Source organism: Amblyomma americanum, chromosome 11 (assembly GCF_052857255.1).
Source record: "Amblyomma americanum isolate KBUSLIRL-KWMA chromosome 11, ASM5285725v1, whole genome shotgun sequence".
Lineage (NCBI taxonomy): Eukaryota > Metazoa > Arthropoda > Arachnida > Ixodida > Ixodidae > Amblyomma > Amblyomma americanum.
The window spans coordinates 77528715-77549071 of record NC_135507.1 but is presented as its reverse complement, the minus strand read 5'-3'; the positions used below and the strand labels follow the sequence as shown (position 1 = coordinate 77549071).

Genomic DNA, 20357 nt, shown 5'->3' with positions numbered 1-20357 from the left:
TTAAGCCATTAAAATATCTTGGTGTCATTTATGATGACAGCCTCACATGGCGCTCTTACATTGAACATGTCGAAGCGAAAGGGGCTCGTGCTGTGGGCATGGTGCGTAGATTAAGTAATGCCCGGCCTGCAATGCGGAGAGATGCACTTTTGCTGATTTATGTTTTGTATGTCCGACCAATTTAAGAATTTGGATCTGTGCTGTTTTCTGGTACGGTTGCTTGCAAAATTCGCCCGCTCGTTCTTTTGGAGCGGGAAGTGCTTCCGTTGTGCCTTGGCCTCCCCAAATGTGTGGCCAATAACGTGCTTTATCTTGAAGCCCGTGTTCCTCCTTTATCAACTAGATTTCAATTCGTAGCTGTTCAAACTCACCTAAGGATATATGAATCAGATTCACATCGGTCCTTGTCTGTTTTTTGTTGCCAGCCGACTTCCTTTTTTTGGCATCCACCGGCCTACATTTCATACCCCTCAGATTGTTATGGTACAGAATTTGCTTGATGCTTTAAATGTTATTTTGTATAACATCCTTCCGACAAAAAACAGTGGATATTCTGTATAAATTGTCTGTGACGAAATTTTCCCGAAAAATGCTAAGCATTTACCACCCCGCATTTTAAATGGATTCTTAGAAGACCATTTACAAAGCCTAACTATTAGCTGCACGATACCTACTGACGCCTCCCAATGTGATGAAAAGGCAGGGGCGGGAATATATTGCCCGCTTCTAGATTGGTCTTTGTCTGTGCGGCTTCCCGACTGCACCCCAATTTTCCAAGCGGAGTTTCTGGCGGTGGTGCTTGCTCTTCGCAAACTAGAGCCAGCTTTATCTTCAGTGGCTGTCATTACAGACTCTCTTTCTTTTTGTTCGTCCCTAGCTTCGGCTGTAGATTCGCCGATCCTAAACACCTTCCATTCATTACTGCCTCCGCATTTGAGCCTCGTTCACATGATATGAATGCCAGGTTATAGCGGTGTGACTGCCAATGAAGTGGCGGACTGCCTAGGAACCCACTCCAACAGCTTCTCCTTTGTTTGAGCAGCCAAGTGATACTGTCGTTTGGAGCCACCAGACTAGGGTACAGCCACAAGTAGTTTTGACCGCCGTCCAAATTTTTTTAATGGAATCAAATCGGCTACTTTGGTAATTATTTTTGATTTTTCAATATTAATATTATTCTTACTATTATCATTATCATTTAACCACTCGGCTATAAAAATCAGTCGCGATCACCTGAGTGCGTTATTCATTTCCCATTTCATTTCGTCGTTCCGTTTTCTTTACTTCTTCCTTCCTCAGCATTCATGCTATTTTCGTCCAGGAAATATTTACCTGAAGAATTCTCTCTGCCCTTCAATTCTTCGCCAATACCCTATGTGGACATGTTTCCTTGTATGAGGGTAACAACAACAACATCAATTGCAACCACATGGGGATCTTTAACGCGCACCGACATCGCACAGCACACGGGCGCCTTTGAGCTTCGCCTCCTTTGAAACGCGACCGCCGCATCCGGGTTCGGATACGGATACTCCAGCTCAGCAGACGAGCGCCTTGGTTCAGTTTAGCCAAAATTAACAAAGCTGATAACGCTTTAGCCCGAGGTTTTCTCAACGGTGCACCGGCGGCCTCCGATCTAGGGTTCTCACGGAAGCGCATGCATTCATTGAGAGAACTGACGCAGGCCTGCAAAGCCGATCGTCGGCAATACCCCAACCCATCCCTACCACGGCAAGTATCACCAGACACTGGAGGCGGCAAACACGCACCTTACCCTCCCCTTATATACGCTCGCGCTATCACCAAGTCCACAGAAACACCTCCTGCACCCTCTGCCACCACCCCAAAGCCACTCTCCTTTCCCCGGTGGATCCTTCCCTTCGGGACCAGGAGCACCCTACCACTTGGGAGGGTTGGGAGGCCCTACTGCGCTTCGAGGGCCCGGCCATGCAAGCCATCGACACAGGCTAGGGCTCACGACGCTGTGCTCGTCATGGGCCTCCGGGACATGAACATTTGAGTGCAGTGCACTCTAAAAAAAGAAGTGTAAATAAGGGGGTAAGAAAGAGGTAACTTTGAATTTTACCCCTTCTCGGCAGGCATGGAATAACTTTCACCCTTGAAATACGTGCTGCGAGACGTTTAGTCTGTTTCGTGAAAGTTGCACCTTTCTATCCCTTTTTGTCAGTGTTGAGAACTGTGTTTCGTTTTTTATGCCAAATATGGCGGAAAAAATTTTTCCTGGGATATCTCCTAGAGGGCGCTTTTGGGTTTAGTGACTGAAATGTTGGAGGCGAAAGATACTGCGGCATTTTTTGCACTTGCGCAGTATCTCCATGCTAGCGGGTTCTATTCACTGAAGAGCGCAGTTTTCTATTTTCTTAAGATGTAAACTTTGAAGCGCGGCTGTTCTAGTTGATCAAAAAGACATCTTTTTTCTATGTTGAATTTAGAGCAAGATGTCTTATAAGAAAACGCTTTGTATAGAAGCTTTGCTGTTTTTTTATCTCCCGAGAGTTGCTGATCATGGCTTGCCACTATAGGTGTAATTTACCTTAAGCAACAAAACTGAAAACAATGACAATGACGAATCTTTTTTTCATGGTTCAATGCTCAAAGAGGCAGCCATAAGAAATACATGTATGTGAGGTTAGGATTGATTTCCGCAACCTTCGCTTTATAAACTTGCATGGATCAAGGTTTTTGTAATTCTTCATTCCTCAAATACGAGGTAGCACATTGTTTTACTTATAGCTTTAAGATGGTGCCGTGGCCTACGTTGTTTGTAAAGCACGTCGGATGAGGGCAGTTGCATGAACGCATCCTTGAAGCAAGTTGTTCTTAACCGGTGAGCACCCTCAGCGATGTAAAGCTGGACCCTCGTGGTAGTACGCGGGACGCGTTTATACTCCGACGTAACGCGCGCTCGCGGCACGGTGACGTCACGTTGGCCACAGCGAGACCATCTACACTCCAACGGCGCTTGACCGCCGACGCGTTCGGCGGGTTCGGCGCATCTCGACCACACGAGCGGCAACTTGGAGTGTTTCGGTTTCGCTCCAAGCGCGTCAGCTTCCGCCGGCCCGGCCAGACCGGTTCCGCCTCTCGTCGAGGCGGCGTTTTCCCCTTTCTCAAAACTGATGGGAACCGTCTGGAGTTCAGGTTTGCACAGATTAAGGTGAATACCCCTCTCCATATCTGAAAAGTTACAATGGAGGGTGACTAACTCATCTCTCTTCACACTACCCCGGTTCTGGGTAGAGCAGGAAGTGAAAACCAGTCTGTGAAGGAGGGTGTCTTTCGGAAAGCAACTTCTTTTAAGTCAGTTTTTCTGCAATTTTGAAAGTTGAAACTGGAAATTCTTCTTCACGTGAATACAGCCTTTTAAATTCCTGCTCTGCCAACAGAGAGAATGTGAGTCAATCGCCTTCCATTTTATTCTTGTTATAAAAGGAGAGAGAGCGACGGCCCTTAATCTCAGTGAACCTGAAGCCCCACAGGTTACCACCAACTTTCGAGATCGAGTGTAAAGGGTGGTTCACATGCAAGCGATTCGGCGGATAGAGCGAACAGCGGCGCGACGCTGCGAAGCGTTTTGCGAGCTTTCGGTTCACATTCGTCGCCACTGCGCGTTTCCCACCGCTACAGTGGCTAGAATTCCGACCACTGCACAACTACAGTGAACTAGAAGTATAACTGCTGTACAACCGCTGCGAAAACCAATGTTGCTGGCAAAATATATGCGCTTGCAACCGGTTTTGGTGCCCTGCAAACACAAAAAAGCGTAATATATCAGCACAATTTTGTCGTTTCTTTTCATAGTTTATTTGAATAAATGTAAATCTTGCGTTTTAAGCATTCAACACCACTCTTTTTCTTTTCTTTTTTAAACAAAATTTTGTACGTGCGGCGTACAAACACAAACACTGGTCTATGCGCATGCTTGCTTGCACGATGCCTTTACTGGTCACGTGGCAACGCCGAGCCGTCAATGGTTGAGATGCGGTGCTGCCGCGTCGCCGCCGCGAAAATTTCCAACTTGCCCGAACCTCGCCGCTCGAGCCGCTGGAGCTTCCCTCGCCACTTGAGAGAGGGTTATGCCCCGCGGCGGCGGGATTCGCGAGCGGTTGCTTACATGTGAAAAGGGCAGTTGCCGAAGGGTACTCTGTTCCACCGTTGTGCCTGTTTCGACCCGCTCCTCGCGTTCGTAGCCATGCTTTGCACACAAAAGAAGAGAGAGCGAGTATTTATTGATAAGCTAGAGACTAGTGCTGGTACAGGAACGGAACTTGTCGCCCTATAGAGTCAGTGGAAATTTTGAATTCACTGGAACGTTTGGCTACTCATTGTGTCCTTTCAACAACTCACCTCTCATACAGATAAAAAAGCATCGTCCCTCTTCCTTTTCGAAGAAGAATGCGTAAATGTGAACAAGGGTTTTCGTTTGAAAAATATGCGCTATATTGCAGAGGGTGCTAGTATATATTCTGCAAGTTGTCAACTGACCACTTGTGGATACCAGTAAGTCATCATTTCCGGAAAGCTTGTTATCCAGCTAAAAGGTCTCGAACCCAAACGACACACTCACATCCTTCTTGAGAAGTAAAACTCCGGATGGTCGCGCGCTGTCTGCAGCAGTGGCTTGGCAGGGAGAGGAAAATGCCTTCGTCGCCGTTCCGTGGTGTGTGGGTTGTTCATTGTTCGGGCTACAGGTGCAGAGGGGTGAATGAAGGAAGTTAGAGCGCCGGAAGTTAAAGCGCATGCGCTATGAATTTTAGCGCCAGGTACAAGAAGCAGTCCAGCCAGCAATATGGCGGTACGTGGAAACGTGTATAGCAGAAGGAAATGATAAAGAAAGGGTTTAGGAGAAGAGAAAAATCATGAATGAGAAGCGCACCCTTCCTTGCCTCTGAAAAACACCGCCCCTATTGCTGACACGCTGACTTGGAATCCACTTGGAATGCAGTCCTTTTGAAATGTGCTGCTTTTATGGAAGCTCCTCTCCCGATCTTTTCACACAGTACTCCTCTCTGGGGGGTGACAGACGAGTTAGTACCTGCTTAGTGGCTTTGTCTTGTGTCTCCCTGCATGTTCCAATAGCTTCCAGTTCCTACATCCGTAGTAGTCTTCACAATACAGTTTTCACCAGCGTCCTAGCGGCCGCCACCTCTGGGGCTAGATTACGGCGGTGAAAGGCAATACGTTTTCTGTAAGGCGCTTGTCGCCAACCTTTTTCCGCGTACGCAGCGGAAGGTAGCCTGTGCGACCAAAAATGACTCCCGCGACGTCATGGATTCTTAGAAAAACAAAATGAGGCACTTTTTTGCATGTAATTGACTGCTTTCCGTCTTGTTAACATCTGTAGTCTTGTAACGGTTATTTCTACTAATATTGAAGCATATTTTCTTGCTTTTCATAATCTCGTCCAAGGTGATGTCAGTGAAAACCACTTTACAAGGAACTACATCACGAGAGAGTCCCCGACACATTGAGTCGCTGTTCAAGCGTATCAAAACGTAGTTCAACAGAGCTGGCCCTCGTTGCAGAAACTGTTTATCTTAATAAAAGTGGTGAATACGAATTAAAAGTACATCGACGCGACGCAATTCTTTTCGTTGCTGTCCATCGCGTTTGTGAGATGCCTTCAGAGCGATGGATTCGTATCAGAGCAGGCGATAGAGTTCAATCGTGACATTGAGTAGCCTCCGATTTGCTGAGTACATAACTCAGGGCCTAGGGAAGAATTGACCATGCTGTATCGCCAGTATAAGCACTGAGCACAGAAGGTTCGGAGCAAAACTAGATGAGAATAAAAGTTATTATCAACTGGCCCGGAATCGCAAAATAGTTGCATGACCGCCGGTCAGGACCACAGGCATGAAATCGCTAGAAGAATATGAATGAGGGAGCTGCACAGCACTGACAGGCAATCTAAGGTTATGTCCAGACCTGGAAACAAATCTTGCCACACATCGATTAAAAACTTCAACGTTAACGAAAAGGCTTCAAATTAAAATGTGAAAAACAAAGATGTCCGTTTGAGTGTTTTAACCCTTTCACTGCCTCTCCCGAGACAACTCAGGCGACCACACATATGCACTCCCTGCTTCTCACGAGTATACTCGTTCTGGTTTTTAACTCGCTCCCTGCTGCTCCCGATAATACTCGTGCAAAACAAAATAATGCAAGCATGTAGCGCCATCTATGAATGGTCCTCATAAATTACACAGAACTTGTAGGACGACTTTCCAATAGGTGGAGCGCATGTTCCATCACCCGCATCGCTTTGTAATCGCCTCGGCAGAACAGCCATGGTAAGGCAGCGTGCGTCGTGAGTCCGCGGTTTGACGGACGAAGAAATTCAAGAATTGCTCATGAATTCGGACTCCGATGACAGTGACAGTGAGGAAGCAGCCCGTCTAAGTGCCTTGTCGAGTGATGACAGCGATGAAGAGCCCCTTCCACAAAGAAATCCGCGTAAGAAGAGGAAATGCGACGAGCGGGATTTCTCCTGGAAGAAGAAGGAGTTCAAGCCTCAGGACCATGCGTTCGACCCATCTTCTTCAGGAATCTGCAATGGCATCACAGCAGCATCCAGTGAGCTCGAGATTTTTGAAAGTTTGTTTACGCCGGACATTGTGGAAGGAATTGTGGATCAAACTAACATTTTCCAACGCCAAGTACATGCCGCACTCACACCGACGGCCGGATCCAGCATACACCAGTGGAAAGATATGACTTCGCGTGAGTTTTGTGTATTTCTTGCTGTCGTAATGCTCATGGCTCATTCAAGAAAAGGTACTATTGCCCAGTATTGGTCCACGGATCCCCTCTTGAGCACACCTGCATTCTCGAAGTTGATGAGTCGCAACCGCTTCCTGCTCATTTTGAGGTTTCTTCATTTTTCCAATAATGAAGATCAGATCCGTGGTGACAGGCTGCACAAAGTGCGCTCTGTTCTCCTGACGCTTCGGAAAAACTTTCAACGGGTGCTATCACCATATCAAGATCTTTGTATTGACGAAAGCCTGCTCCTTTTCAAAGGCCGATTGGCGTTCAAGCAATATATCCCATCCAAACGAAGCAGGTTCGGCCTGAAATCATTCGTGCTGTGTGATGTGAAAACAGGCTTAGTGCTAGACATTGTGTTGTACACCGGATCCTCTACTGATATCCACGACTCTGAGATGGGATATGGAGCATCAGTTGTCCTCACGTTACTGGACAAGTACCTGGGCAAGGGTCACGTTCTCTGGGTGGACAACTGGTACACCAGTCCCGCCCTCTTCACCTACCTTCTTGAAAAAAAGACTAATGCTTGCGGTACAGTCCGGAGGAACAGGAAGGGTATCCCACGTGAGGAGAAAAGACTGGAAGAAGGGGAATCCAGCGAGATGTGCAACGATCAGCTTCTCTTCGTCCGCTGGAAAGACAAACGTGATGTGCTCATGCTGACAACGAAGCATAAGGGTGGCATGGTAGAGTCCGGGAAAGTGGACAAGAAAACGGGCGAGAGCAGAAAGATTCGCCTGTGCGTGTCCAAGTACAACTTATGCATGGGTGCTGTGGACAAGGTCGATATGGTTGTGACCGTGACCGGTACTGTCACAAGGAAGTCCATGAAGTGGTACAAGAAGTACTTCTTTCACCTCTTGGACATTACCATTCTAAACAGCCATTTACTGCAAATCACAGCATCTGGCAAAAAAAGAAGCATGGCAGACTTTCGACTTCCACTTGTCCGCCAGCTAATCGAGAAGTGCCCTGAGGGACAATCGAAGTCAAAGGGAGGACGCCCTTCGAAGGGTGAAGATCCAACACGGTTGACAGCGCGCCACTTCCTATCTCTAATACCCCCGACTACCGCGAAGCAGAACCCAACACGAGCCTGCTGCGTCTGTGCTAACAAGCAGCATCGACCAAAGCAGCGAAGAGAGTCTCGCTATCTGTGTTCCAGCTGCGAGGTGCCGCTTTGTGTGGTACCTTGTTTTGAAGAATACCACACCAAAAAAGTTTTCTAAACACATGGACAGCCTAATTAGGAGATACTCATTTTGCTAATTAGTCAAGTGCCAATTTTTTGTATTCGGTACAACTAATATCTATATGTTAATCATGAATAAAATGTTTCCATGACCATCAGAGCATCCTAATGCCTTGCTAGCATAAAATTTCCACGAAAGTAGTATGCAAAAAAAAAAAACCCCGGCAGGGAGTATGCAGCCGTGAGAAAAAAACCCGGCAGCGAAAGGGTTAAATGACGCGGCAGTCTGGACACCTTTACCAGTCATACAGTATCCGCTATGCATGCTTTAAGGTTCTGCACAATGTCATGCAGCTGGTTAGAACAGCCACGCAATTTTTTTAGCACAGCTGCGTCAAGCGTTCACTCTGAGAACGCTTTGTGGTTCGTCACGCCTAATATTGCTGCAATCGTTTGAAGCAAGGCAGCCGGAATCGAGACGGGCTCCCTAGACACCATTATATCACGTTCAAACACGCACAGACCGTTTACAGTAATGACAGTGTTATTACGTGCAAGCCCGCGGGTGCGCTTTTTAATTGCGTAAAATTTCGGGCGGATGTCTATGTATTTAAAACAGTTTTAAACACCAGTTTTCGAATCCCAGCATGCATTCTTGCAGCTGAAGCACAAGCCATCAAATAGCATGGAATCAATTTTCACGCAGCAGCACCTCTCCAAACTTCGGCGCACGCAAACAGCTTCCAGGCGCTCTCTGCAATGTTCTGGGCAATAATAGTTTCACATAAAAATAAATCACAAACCTTTTTTAGCAACGATGAACCAGACCGTCACGTAGTACTATTTTACATAATATATTTCAGGGTACTTATAAATGATGAGCTCTTTTCTACACCTATTTTTATTACGCAGCTATATAGAATAATGCCCGAAAATGGCATAATTTAGGCCATTTCTCTGACGCTGCTATCTTTATTGGCCGGAGCACGCTGTGAACATCGTAGGTAAATGGTGCAAAGCTGAAGCTGTTAATAGCGCAGATAGCGCAGTAGTTTTCTCGTGGTGGAGCGTTAAAAGCCAGTTCCGGCCATGGCTTTGCGGCACCAGTAAATTCCGAAGTAAACCTTGGACATCGTTTTATCGAATCATATATATATCATTGAATTCGAATATCCAACCGAACTTCATTTACTGAAATGATCGCAACTACACCAAATAAATCTATTTTCTACTTTTGTCACAAAACAGAACGGTGGGAGATAGCCTAAGCCATGTTAGATTATTCAAGCTTATGGCAGGCTAATATGCGAAATAAACTGAAAAAGTAACTTAAGTTAGACTCGTGCTAGTTAGAAAGGAATTAGAAGCTAGCTAGCTTCCACGCAGTCTCACTCGCCCACGTGATCACTGCATATAAGCGTTGCGTGATTTGCTTTAGAACCTCGGGCCCCCTATGGCACTGCAATTGAATTGCAGTTGTTTTAATTGCGTTTTACCTGTGTTTCTCGTTTTCTGGTCCATGTTCCTTTTGTGGATGTACAGTCGGGGACAAAAGTCTGGAGACCACATTTGCCTCAAACGAAGCCAATAGATCTGCTATTAGCCGGCGGCTGGAGACCACACTTGTGTAGGTGAATGTCAAAATTTTGTTCTTTCATCTCCACAAAATAAGTGCGGTCTCCAGACGCTGGCTAATAATAAAACTATCAGCACCGTTTCAGGAACACGTGGTCTCCAGACTTTTGGGCCCGACTGTATGTTCTGTACATATGTGTTTCGAGGGCGGGGGGGGGGGGGGGAGTATGCATGCGTTTTGCAATAAGAATGAAATTGTCGCTGAAATTTTCTTTCACTATGATTGCTCATATGACATCAAGCCGGCGCTTTCCTAAAGTAGTACCGAGCCACCAGCGTCGTTCAACTGTTCAAAAACAACAAAAGCAGCGCACCGTGACACATGCAGAGGCAAAGTTTGAAGGAAAGAAAGGTAGGATTCGGAGGAAAAGTGATTAATTCATAGAGGAGGTAAGCCCATCGCAGCGTCGAAGCGCTAGGACCGAAACGGTCCGCTTTCAGCACCGAAATGAGGAGAATGATGGACACTGCGATTTTCAGAAGAAAACGGAAATAGAAAATGACCGGTAGACGCTCTAGGAACCAGTTATGGGAGAGCCCTCCTGTTCGTGATTATTTTGTTGTGCTCATTAAAAAAAATATTTTGGGCTATTTTCGTGATACATGTCATTTTCACATTTGGCTACATTTCGGCTACTTTTTCTCTCTGTTTGGCATTTAGTGCTCGGACCAATTGGACAGCTCTGCTTGAGACGCATCCACATGCTTAGTCGCGTGCGCCTCGGGCTGAAAATTCTCTCGGGACTATGCCACCGCCTGTGTCGCAAAACAAGCGCGGACTCCCTATTCTTGCACTGTGGGCGTTGCGCAGCTGAAGTGCGACCTTTTCTTTCGGAGCAACCTCGGTGCCATTATTTGGGTTTGAAGAGGGCTTGTAAGCAAGTGTTTTTTACTTTTTCAGGCACACACACAGCACACGCACACTTACCCTTAACACCCCCCCCCCCCCCCAAAAAAAAAAAAAAAACGAAGCTCCGTCTCTTCGAAACACGTAAGCGTGGTTTAACCAGCCATGTGGTTTGACTAAAGCTGCGTTTACCTGAAAAATACAATTCAGCCGAAACATGTGAATTAAACAAGTCGTGCCTCGTTAATACGACCCCCGTTAATATGGACGACTCGAATTAGGGACAATTTAAAAAAGCTAGCCGTCGCGGCAAAAAAAAAGTCATGCCATCTGACGCCAAGGCAGCCACAGGCCTGTGCTCAGTTGCTGGCGGAATTTCCTAAATCACACACACAAAAAAAGGAGGCATATTTGGCGCCATTCCTTTCTGCCCCTGTGCAAAGACTGCGGAGAGGGAGCGCCGACGTGCCGTCGTGACCTTGAAAACAACCCGGCATGCCGGCCCGAACCGCGTTTCCTTCTCCTCTTTTTTTCTTTCGCCACGTGCGCGCGGACAGCTGCGGGCACTGCTAGAAAAAAAAGGAAGAAAATAAAAGAATTTTCGTCACGTGACCGAAAAAGCTGGATTTTGGCGGCATTGGAAGCCAAAGCCGAAGGCAATCTTTGCCGGCGGCATGGCCAGCATGGCCGCGGTACGTTAGCATGTTGGGCGCAATTTTCCTTCATGTCAGGCACGATTCGGCGTTTGCACGGACGTTTGTCTGCTGCCTGTAGCTGCTTCGAGTCCTATTGTGTCTTTTTCCGCTGTTCCCTCTGTGGCGAACGTGTTCAGTTCAGGATGCTTGCTACGAAGACGGATTTGGGTATCAACGACTTGGCGAGTGCGACTTCGTGAGGCCACCAGCGAGGGCGGATCGAGCACGCGAGAAGAGTGGAGAGTTGCTTCCATCTTGAGTTTGCGTCGATACATGTTAGTCATCAAGCAGTGCATGCACAAGCGAAGAAAGTTGGGCTTGCTGACGTGAGTTCGTCTTGAAAACAGCGCTTAAGATGGTCAACACGAGCGCCTCCGTCTTTCTCGTCCCGTTCAGGGCGGAAATTTGGGCGAGTTGGTAAGTATTCACCATTTTTGCTCTCAGCGCAACAAGAACGGGACACGAGACTAAAGACAAACACAAACAAGCGCTGGCAATCAACTGTTTTTTTATTGAAACAAATGCATATAAAGCCGCCGCGGTGGTTGAGTGGTTGTGGCGCTCGGCTGCTGGCCCGAAAGACGCGGGTTCGATCCCGGCCGCAGCGTTCGAATTTCGGTGGAGGTGAAATTCTAGAGGCCCGTGTACTGTGCGAGGTCAGTGCACGTTAAAGAACCTCAGGTGGTCAAAATTTCCGGAGGCCTTCACTACGGCGTCTCTCATAGCCTGATTCGCTTTGGGAGGTTAAACCCCCATTAACCAAACCATGAAATGCGTATATATACAGACAATGAAAGACTTATCGAGACAACAAAAGTTATCTGGAAGGGACGTGGGAGGTCAGACAACTCAATTCCTTCTCGGATAATGTATATATATATATATATATATATATATATATATATATATATATATATATATACACGCCTTTTGTTCTTCGATACAAACCAGTGAATAGTCAGCGCTTGTGTTCGTCTTTCGTCTCGTGTCCCGTTCTTGTTGCGCTGTGTGAAAAAATGATGAATATTTCTCGTCCCCTCTTTACTGCAGTTATCAAGACGAAGGTGGGTGACTCCATGCGAGACCAGACTGCCTAAATATTTCATATTTTAAGTTTTTTTTATTCAGTAGGCCAACAGTGAACGTTGTTTTTGTGAAATTGCTAATATTTCAGAAGAAAAAATTTATAAACGACGCCGTGGCAGAGGCAGCGTTTTCAAGCACAGGTCATTTTCGCAAATTTGCATGACGTAAGAATCTAGATGTGAAAGCCATGATGAATATATTTCTCGTGCTAAATGTACAGGTGAGAAGGAATATGACAGGCTTATTACCGCAATTTCGAGGAAGTTGTTTGCTGGAAAAAATTTCGAAAACGAGACTATTTTCAAGATACTTTTTCTCCGCAAATTTAAGCACGTTCCCTTCAAATTTGTACAAATGAAAAACTTTGAGGTGCTCAAAGGCTGTACCGACATTCATTGTTATATAATATAGAGAAGTGCGAGAAATATTGCCCTAAATTTGGCATTTCTGAACATAGTAGTGTTTTTCAAGAAAGTTTTCAACAAAAATCGCATCTCCAATTTTTCTTGAAACTCTGGAAACAAGACTCGAGAAGGAGGTGAAAAAAATGTATGAAAGAACATGTCGCATTATTTTGTTTCCAACAAAGTTATCCAAGCTCAAACTTAAGTTTTTTTTAGCGTCAGCAGGAGCGCCTAAATAAGGGAACGGAAGCTGCAAACACGCCCTCCGCTGCTCTAAATTTTTTTCCAGATCCCAACACTGAGACCTTTTTCATCAAGAGAGAGCATACCTAACACTTTTTGAGGACAAACACTGATATGTGATGTAAGAAAGATTCGGTAGTGCCGTTATGGCTGGGTGCAGGTAACAACTTGGAGTGCGGCCCATAGGAAGGCATCTAAAGAAAAGTTTTGTATGTAATTTTATTGCTGCACACTGCACCTATGAAGCTGTGTGTGTCCCCAGGCCCTCGCTTTGTCGTACCACTGCAGGCACAGTGGCTAATTTTCTTTTCTAATTCGCGTTTGATTTAAAAAATATTTTGGTTTCTTTTTTAGCCGCTGTTAATTTATTTGGATTGGTTATGCTGGTATATCCTAGATTGGTGATAGCTATGGTGCAGTAGGCATTCCTTCAACCTGTGTACAATTTTCTTTAGGCTTTTGTTTATCACAGAGCCTCCAAAACGCCTATGGTAAAAGCTATGGTACAGAATATGGATTTGTAAATCACCTCGACAGGCACATTTTGGGATTTTTTTTTTAAACACTGACTTTGAAATGATACGGTTTTTGTCTTCCATGTTAATTTCTACTATGTAGTTGGCTTTTTTTAATCAAAGACAACCTTATAGGTGCACTGTGTAAGAAAATTACATTGAGAACTTTTGTTTACCTGCACTCAGCGATAGTGGTGCTACTGAATTCTGTTTATGTTACAGATCGGTGTTAATCCAAAAAATATTAAGAGCAGTGAAGAGCGTTTGCTGCTTCCGCCCCCTCATTTAGACACTCTGGGTGATGCTAAAAAACTAGAAATTTGAGCTTGGATAACATTGTTGGAAAGGAAGTAATGCGACACGTTCCTCCTTCTAGAGGCTTGTTTCATAAGGTTTAAGAAAAATTAGAGGTGAGGTGTTTTTCCTTTGATTTTTAAAAAACACTACTGTATTCAAAAATGTCAGATTTAGGGCAATACTTCTTACACTTCCCAATAATGTGTAACAATGAAAGCCTGTATACTTTTTAGCACCTCAATGGTTATTAATTGTGCAAATTTGAAGAATATTTGTAATATATTTGGGGAGAAAAAAAATTAAAGTATCGTCGATTGAGATTTGTGTAGATTTCAAAAATTTTTCCAGTAATCGACAACTTCCTCAAAATGGCAGAAATAAGCCGACATATTCCTTCTCACCTGTACATTTAGCACGAATAATATATGCATCATGCTTTCATATCTAGATACTTACGTCATGGCAAATTAGCGAAATTGAGCTCTGCTTGAAAATGCTGCCTCTGCCTTGATATCATTTATTTTTTTCTCCTCAAATATTAGCATTTTCACAAAACAAAATTCACATTAGGCCTACTGAATAATGTGCACATAAAAAGCAAAATAATTGAGAAAATTAAAAACGAGATATTTAGGCAGTTTGATCTCTCATGGAATCACCCAACTGTCAGAAGTGATAAGAGATGAGTGTAAGCTATAAATATATGACCCTTACAGCGCAGAGATTAAGCATCGACCGTACTCACTGCCATAACCTGGAACCGAGAAAGCTTGAGTACTGCCTCTCATGTTTATTTGGCATCATGTATGCTTTCAATCAGCCAGGTTTTTTTGTGAAGTACTGTGAAGTTAAAAGTTCTTTCGTTTGTACGCTTAGTTTTACTAGCGGAAATATTTTTCTTTATTTGAGCCTTATGATTTATGATTCATGCGAGTTGTTCCAAAGCGACTCAGGCTTTGTGGGATGCCGTAGTGAAGGCCTCCGGAAATTTCGACCACCTGGGGCTCTTTCACGTGCACTGACCTCACACAGCCCACAGTGCAGATATATTTTTAGAAGTCTATAAAGCTAAATTCTGAACGTTCTGCATATTAAAATTTATGCCTGATGATGCAGGCAGACTGTCTTTCTAAATGTGGGGCATCAGGTCAATTCAGCACCTTTTCTGCTAAAGCAGTGCTAGTATCACTCTTCCCCGCACGGCAATATTTTATTGTGTGCGATGCCTCAGCATGTAGTAAAAACATTCATTAGAGTAAAAGCATCTAAGTAATTATCGAGGGTAAATCCAACTGTTTATGCGTAATTGTCGAATCAGGTGTCCGATTGTACCATAATTTTTCACGTGCAGTTCAATTTAAATGCAGTGCTCTACACATGGTATGCCCAAAAAATCAAGGAAATAAAGAAATGCCTGAAGTCTGGTTTATTAAAAGTGCACTAAACAGTGCTTAACACTGGCAAAATTTACGCTGTGCACTTTCACGACTTTCGGTGCTAACGTGGCTTACGCGTTTCATAACAAAATGCAAGTATGCTGAGGCATAAAATGCTGCAACCCCAGCTGCAACTTGCTCAGAGTGTTCTTGGCATCCAGGCTCTATCTTCTACTCTCTTTTAATGCGGCCCAGGATATTGCCTATCCGTACTCTGTGATGCCTATTGGGCTGAGCCGCCGTGCTGCAGTATGCAAGCAGCAGCGCTGCTGGTGGCTTTCCAGAGCGTAACGGGCTGCCGGAAAAGCAGACGCACCCTCCCGGCCGAGCCACTGTAATATATTCTAGTTCACTATAATGATGTCATTGTAGCAGTTACAATGCTGCCTGTGAAATAAAATGCGGTGGCTTCCTAGACAGTACTTCGGCGCAGTAAATTTATATGAGCAGGCCTGTTTATATTAAATTGTGTTACATATTTGTGGTGATAAAAAGATCGTATGCATATGCAGGTCCTATCTCACGCCCTTTTTTCGTGGTCGTCCGTGGATATACCTTCACTGGATAAAATACCCAAGCATGCGCCTGTCAAGTTCAACCTCAGCTCGACTGTTGCTGACGATGCCTCGATGACAAGCTGCTGCGTACCACCTGCGCATCTGCCTCTCAGTTTGGCTTCGACCACACTGTTGATCTGGCAACAAGGACGCACTAGCAGCGCTGTCTCCGATTGGCGGATATTTATTCTCCAGTTTCAAGCCGGCCAGCTGGGACGCAACATCGCATCGGCCATACGCTTACCAGTTTTTTGCCCAGGTCAGTTACCGGTTTCCCGCTGCATGCTATTGTAGTTACAATCGAGGTATTATTGCGGTGTCGTGCCCCGACGATTTGCTTTGCGTCATTGAAAAATGTGTTGCTAAGTTGAAGTATGGTCGTGGTCTGTTATGTCAAATTTTACTGTTAATATGCGGTGATGTTGAGAGCAACCACGGTCCCGGTATTTATACAAACAAGATGAATTCGGATAATGAAGCCATTGATTGCATTTACGCTGCAATAGAACGACTAGAACTTCGTCAGTCGCAGTTCCTTCAGGAACTGCATATGCTTAAACAGCAGCAGGATGCTACAAGTATGCCCTTAAAATGTTTACTGGGTAGGATCGCTACACTAGAGAACGACATGCATTCCTCACGGATGGGCGCAAAGGCTGGTGATTCAAACGCATCATCGTGGGTTGACGCCTTGACCAGGGACGTTGTCCATCTTAAGGCCTGTTTTGAAGATGTGTCCAATCGGTTCCGCAGGAATAATTTGCTTATTCTAGGTCTAAATGATTCCGCAACTGAGAGTTGGCCTGAATCTGAAAAAAATGTGCGCGAATTCTTCTCGTGTCATCTTAACCAAAACGTTCCACATCAAAGCATCGACAAGGCTCATCGAATAGGTCGCTTTGTTGATGGGAAGCACTGACCAATTGTCGTTGAATTTTGTAGTTTTAAAGTCAAAGACAATATCTTATCATGTGGCCCTAAGCTAAAGGACACTAAGTTTGCCATAAGCGAAAACTTCATGCCCGCAATCAGAAAGGCACCCTTCAGGCTTTCACAATACGCACGTGACCTGGCTTTTCCTTCCAAGTTGCGATTTGATAAGCTCCTTGGCAACAAAAATTGTTTTGTCTATGATTTTGAACATGACCGAGTCGTTGAGCTGCGAGAATGACAAAAAGGGAGGCTCGTGCCCACCTTTCATTCCGTGCCCTTGGTGTGATCAAATTTTGAATTGTTAACTCTCGTCGTGAATTGCAGGAGCATAAAAAATAAAACTGATGAATTTGCTACTCTTGTTTCCTCTGTAAAACCCCATGTTATAATTGGCACTGAATCATGGCTGGATAATTCTGTTCTAAACTCTGAAGTGTTTCGCACTGGTTATGACGCGTACTGTAGCGATCGACACTTGCATGGTGGAGGGATCTTTTTACTTGTTGACCAGTGTTTTAGCTCTTCATTAATACCAGCGCCCCTAGTTGGATGCGAGTCAGTATGGTGCAAACTTCGCGTAAACAATGGAAAGAATTTGGCTATTGGCTCAGTCTACCGTCCTTCTTCAAGCAACCCTGTCGCTTTCATATCGCTGTCTGAATTTCTACTCAGCTTAAAAAAAATAACTTTCTTTTTGGTGGGGACTTCAACATGCCTGATTTGAAGTGGGTAGACTACAAACTTCTTCGTAGGAACCATTATTCGTTGTCTTAATCCTTTTTTTAATCAATTACTACTAATGACCTAAATCAGTACATCACTGAGCCTGCACGGGAAACTGAGCACTCATCTTCAGTGTTAGATTTACTGTTCTGCAACCGGCCTTCATTATTGCATGACACTGTGATCATACAAGGAATAAGCGACCACAGTTGTGTTGTCGCTAATGTTTGACATTTTCCATATTTAATTCTAAGAGGTCGACCTCGAAAGGTTTTCTTTCTTAATAAGGGCTACTATACATCAGTGGTGAACAAACTTGCCTCTTTCCATCCTGAATTTATTAATATTAGTCAGAATTTAGATTGCAGTTCCCTTTGGGAAGTTTCCAAGGATAAGCTGAAATGCCTACATTCCATCCAAAAGGCTTTCTGGGAAGTGCCGCCGTGACAAACCGTGGATCACGTGGCAGACCAGACGGCTTATCAGGCAGAAACATCGCCTTCTAGAATCATAAAAAAATAACGGTGCCCTGTAGTATTGCAGTCGATTTGTGCTCTTGGCAGTACACTAAAAATTGAAATAAAAGCTAGCTACTGCCCTCATTCACCCCTGATGAAGGAGCCGAGTCGGCTTCGAAACGTTGGGTTAAAATTAAATTTTAGGTTGGAGATCTGTAGTTTGACATAAGTTTTCAAACCCAACCAGCAGACAGGAAAATCTGTAAAAATGCTTAGTTTTCATACCGCGTATATAGTGTTATGCCTATGAAAGCGGTCTTCCAACTCAAAAAGCATATCTTTAAAAATAGTGTAATATGTGAGGTCAAACACCCTAGGCGTGTAGCCGTTAGATTACCTTTCGAGACGTTTTAGACTTGAGCGGTATCGTAATTTTTCCATTCTACAGCTGAGAATCAAATCTCGTTGTTTGATTCCTTTTGGCGAAGGCGGCTCTTGAAAGTGGTCAGAATACGGTTACTTTCTCGTTGGGAGTCCTGACTTCGGGTGGTTTTTGTCAACGAAATTGGTTAGTGCGACTCTTAAATCAAGCGATCATAAAACAGTTGGACAATGTATATTTATGCAAAGCACGGTTTTGTACTAAGAGACCGGTTAACCTGAAGAGCGCCGTGAGGCAAGGGAGTAAAAGAAGATAGGGGTATGTTAGTGTAAAGCACCGGAATAATTATAATTTGTACCTCTTGGGACCCGTATTGGTTAGAGGATAGATTTGCCTTATTCTGAATCTTGCTATTCTTAAAGGCAAGGAGGCTAAGGCAAAGAGGGTGAACAGATTTTTCAGGAATCTTTAACAGGCACCGACGTCGCTCAGCACATGTTCGCTGCTTGCGTTTCGCCTCGATTGAAACGCGGCTGCCTCAGCCGGATTCGAACCCGCGTACCCCGGCTCCGCAGAAGGGCGCTATAACCAAAGAGCCACCGCGGCGAGTTTCTCGTTTCGGAAGCGGACGCAGGGTAGCTCGTCATGTGGACCGGACGACTACGACTGTGCAAAACCGGGATAACTCGGTTACAGATGTGGTGTCATTGTGTAAAGTTGTCATTTTAAAGTCATATTGCTCAGTTTTTTCGTTAATGCGATTCTCCTCTTTTCTGACGTCCGCTACTATACACGCATTACTGTGGCAATAAAAGGCATCTACATTAGGAACATACCTTTGAATCATACCTTTTAAATATACCTGCTTTCAGATTGTATTCATCACAGATGCCATGAATTTCGTGCTCCGGTCCAATTTGAGCACTTAGCCATAAAGCCGATTTCTCCCTCGAGGGAAGGAACCCACTGCCTGAGTGTTTGAGTCACACAGTGCCACAGCATTCGCCCCTCATTTGTATGTCCATGCAACAAGGCTGGCATTACTTTTTCAGGGCGGATTTGGGTACGTCTACGAGTTCGTGGACAAAAAGGCGAACGTGGTGTACGCAGGCAAAATCATCCCCAAGAGGCATCTTACATCGTACATTCTCTGGCAATATGTGAGTTCCTATATCACTGGGCTTCGACTATTCTCTTTCTTTTCTCATTGTAGAAATTTTCTTAAGTAGACACTGAGGTAAAAAAAATGCTTTTGTGGCTTTTAGACCGCGAGCTCTACCCCTCGGGGTACAACATCCCGTTTCGATGTCGAAGAGGCAATGACCTTCAATGCCTCACGAGGTCAAACCGAACTTCACTGCTCGGTGGTATGTCCCATGCTCTAGTATTATGACCATGGGATCACATGTCTCTTGGGTACCTCACGTCGACATTTTATTTGACACAGCGGAGACCATGCTTAACAGATCTTTCGCACGTATAACAAAGTTCAAGCCATGTTGAACCCCACCCATTTTTTCTGGCGACGCCGGTGTAGCGAGGCGGGCACAAGCACCGAATCATATGAAAACGAACGTTGTGATGCGGCATAGGATTCGCGCGCAAGTTCAAATTGAGTTGCGCCATCTAGCGAATTCAAAATAAAGCTCGCGTGATCGCTGATTGGTTGTTGTCTCCCCACCCTCGCCCTCCCGCAATGTTTAATAATAATAATAATTGGTTTTGGGGGAAAAGAAATGGCGCAGTATCTGTATCATATATCGTTGGACACCTGAACCGCGCAGTAAGGGAAGGGATAAAGGAGGGAGTGAAAGAAGAAAGGAAGAGGTGCCGTAGTGGAGGGCTCCGGAATAATTTCGACCACCTGGAAATCTTTAACGTGCACTGACATCGCACAGCACACGGGCGCCTTAGCGTTTTTCCTCCATAAAAATGCAGCCGCCGCGGTCGGGTTCGAACCCGGGAACTCCGGATCAGTAGTCGAGCGCCCTAACCACTGAGCCACCGCGGCGGGGTCCACAATGTTTGCCCTGCCCTCGTTTTCGTCAAAATGACGAGTCGTCAATGCGACCCACCGCGGTGGCTCAGTGGTTAAGGCGCTCGACTACTGATCCGGAGTTCCCGGGTTCGAACCCGACCGCGGCGGCTGCGTTTTTATGGAG

At 45.1% G+C, this 20357-nt stretch overlaps 1 long non-coding RNA gene across 1 annotated transcript in view; it reads left to right on the top strand.

The window, feature by feature from the left end:
• The window catches only part of LOC144111104 (uncharacterized), a 39706-nt gene extending 20357 nt beyond the window's left edge, over window positions 1-19349 (top strand). The window contains exons 2-3 of the long non-coding RNA XR_013309983.1: window positions 15655-15958; window positions 19248-19349. This is a non-coding gene — a long non-coding RNA (uncharacterized LOC144111104). The remainder of the gene's footprint in view (window positions 1-15654; window positions 15959-19247) is intronic.
• The last annotated feature ends 1008 nt before the right edge of the window (window positions 19350-20357 follow it).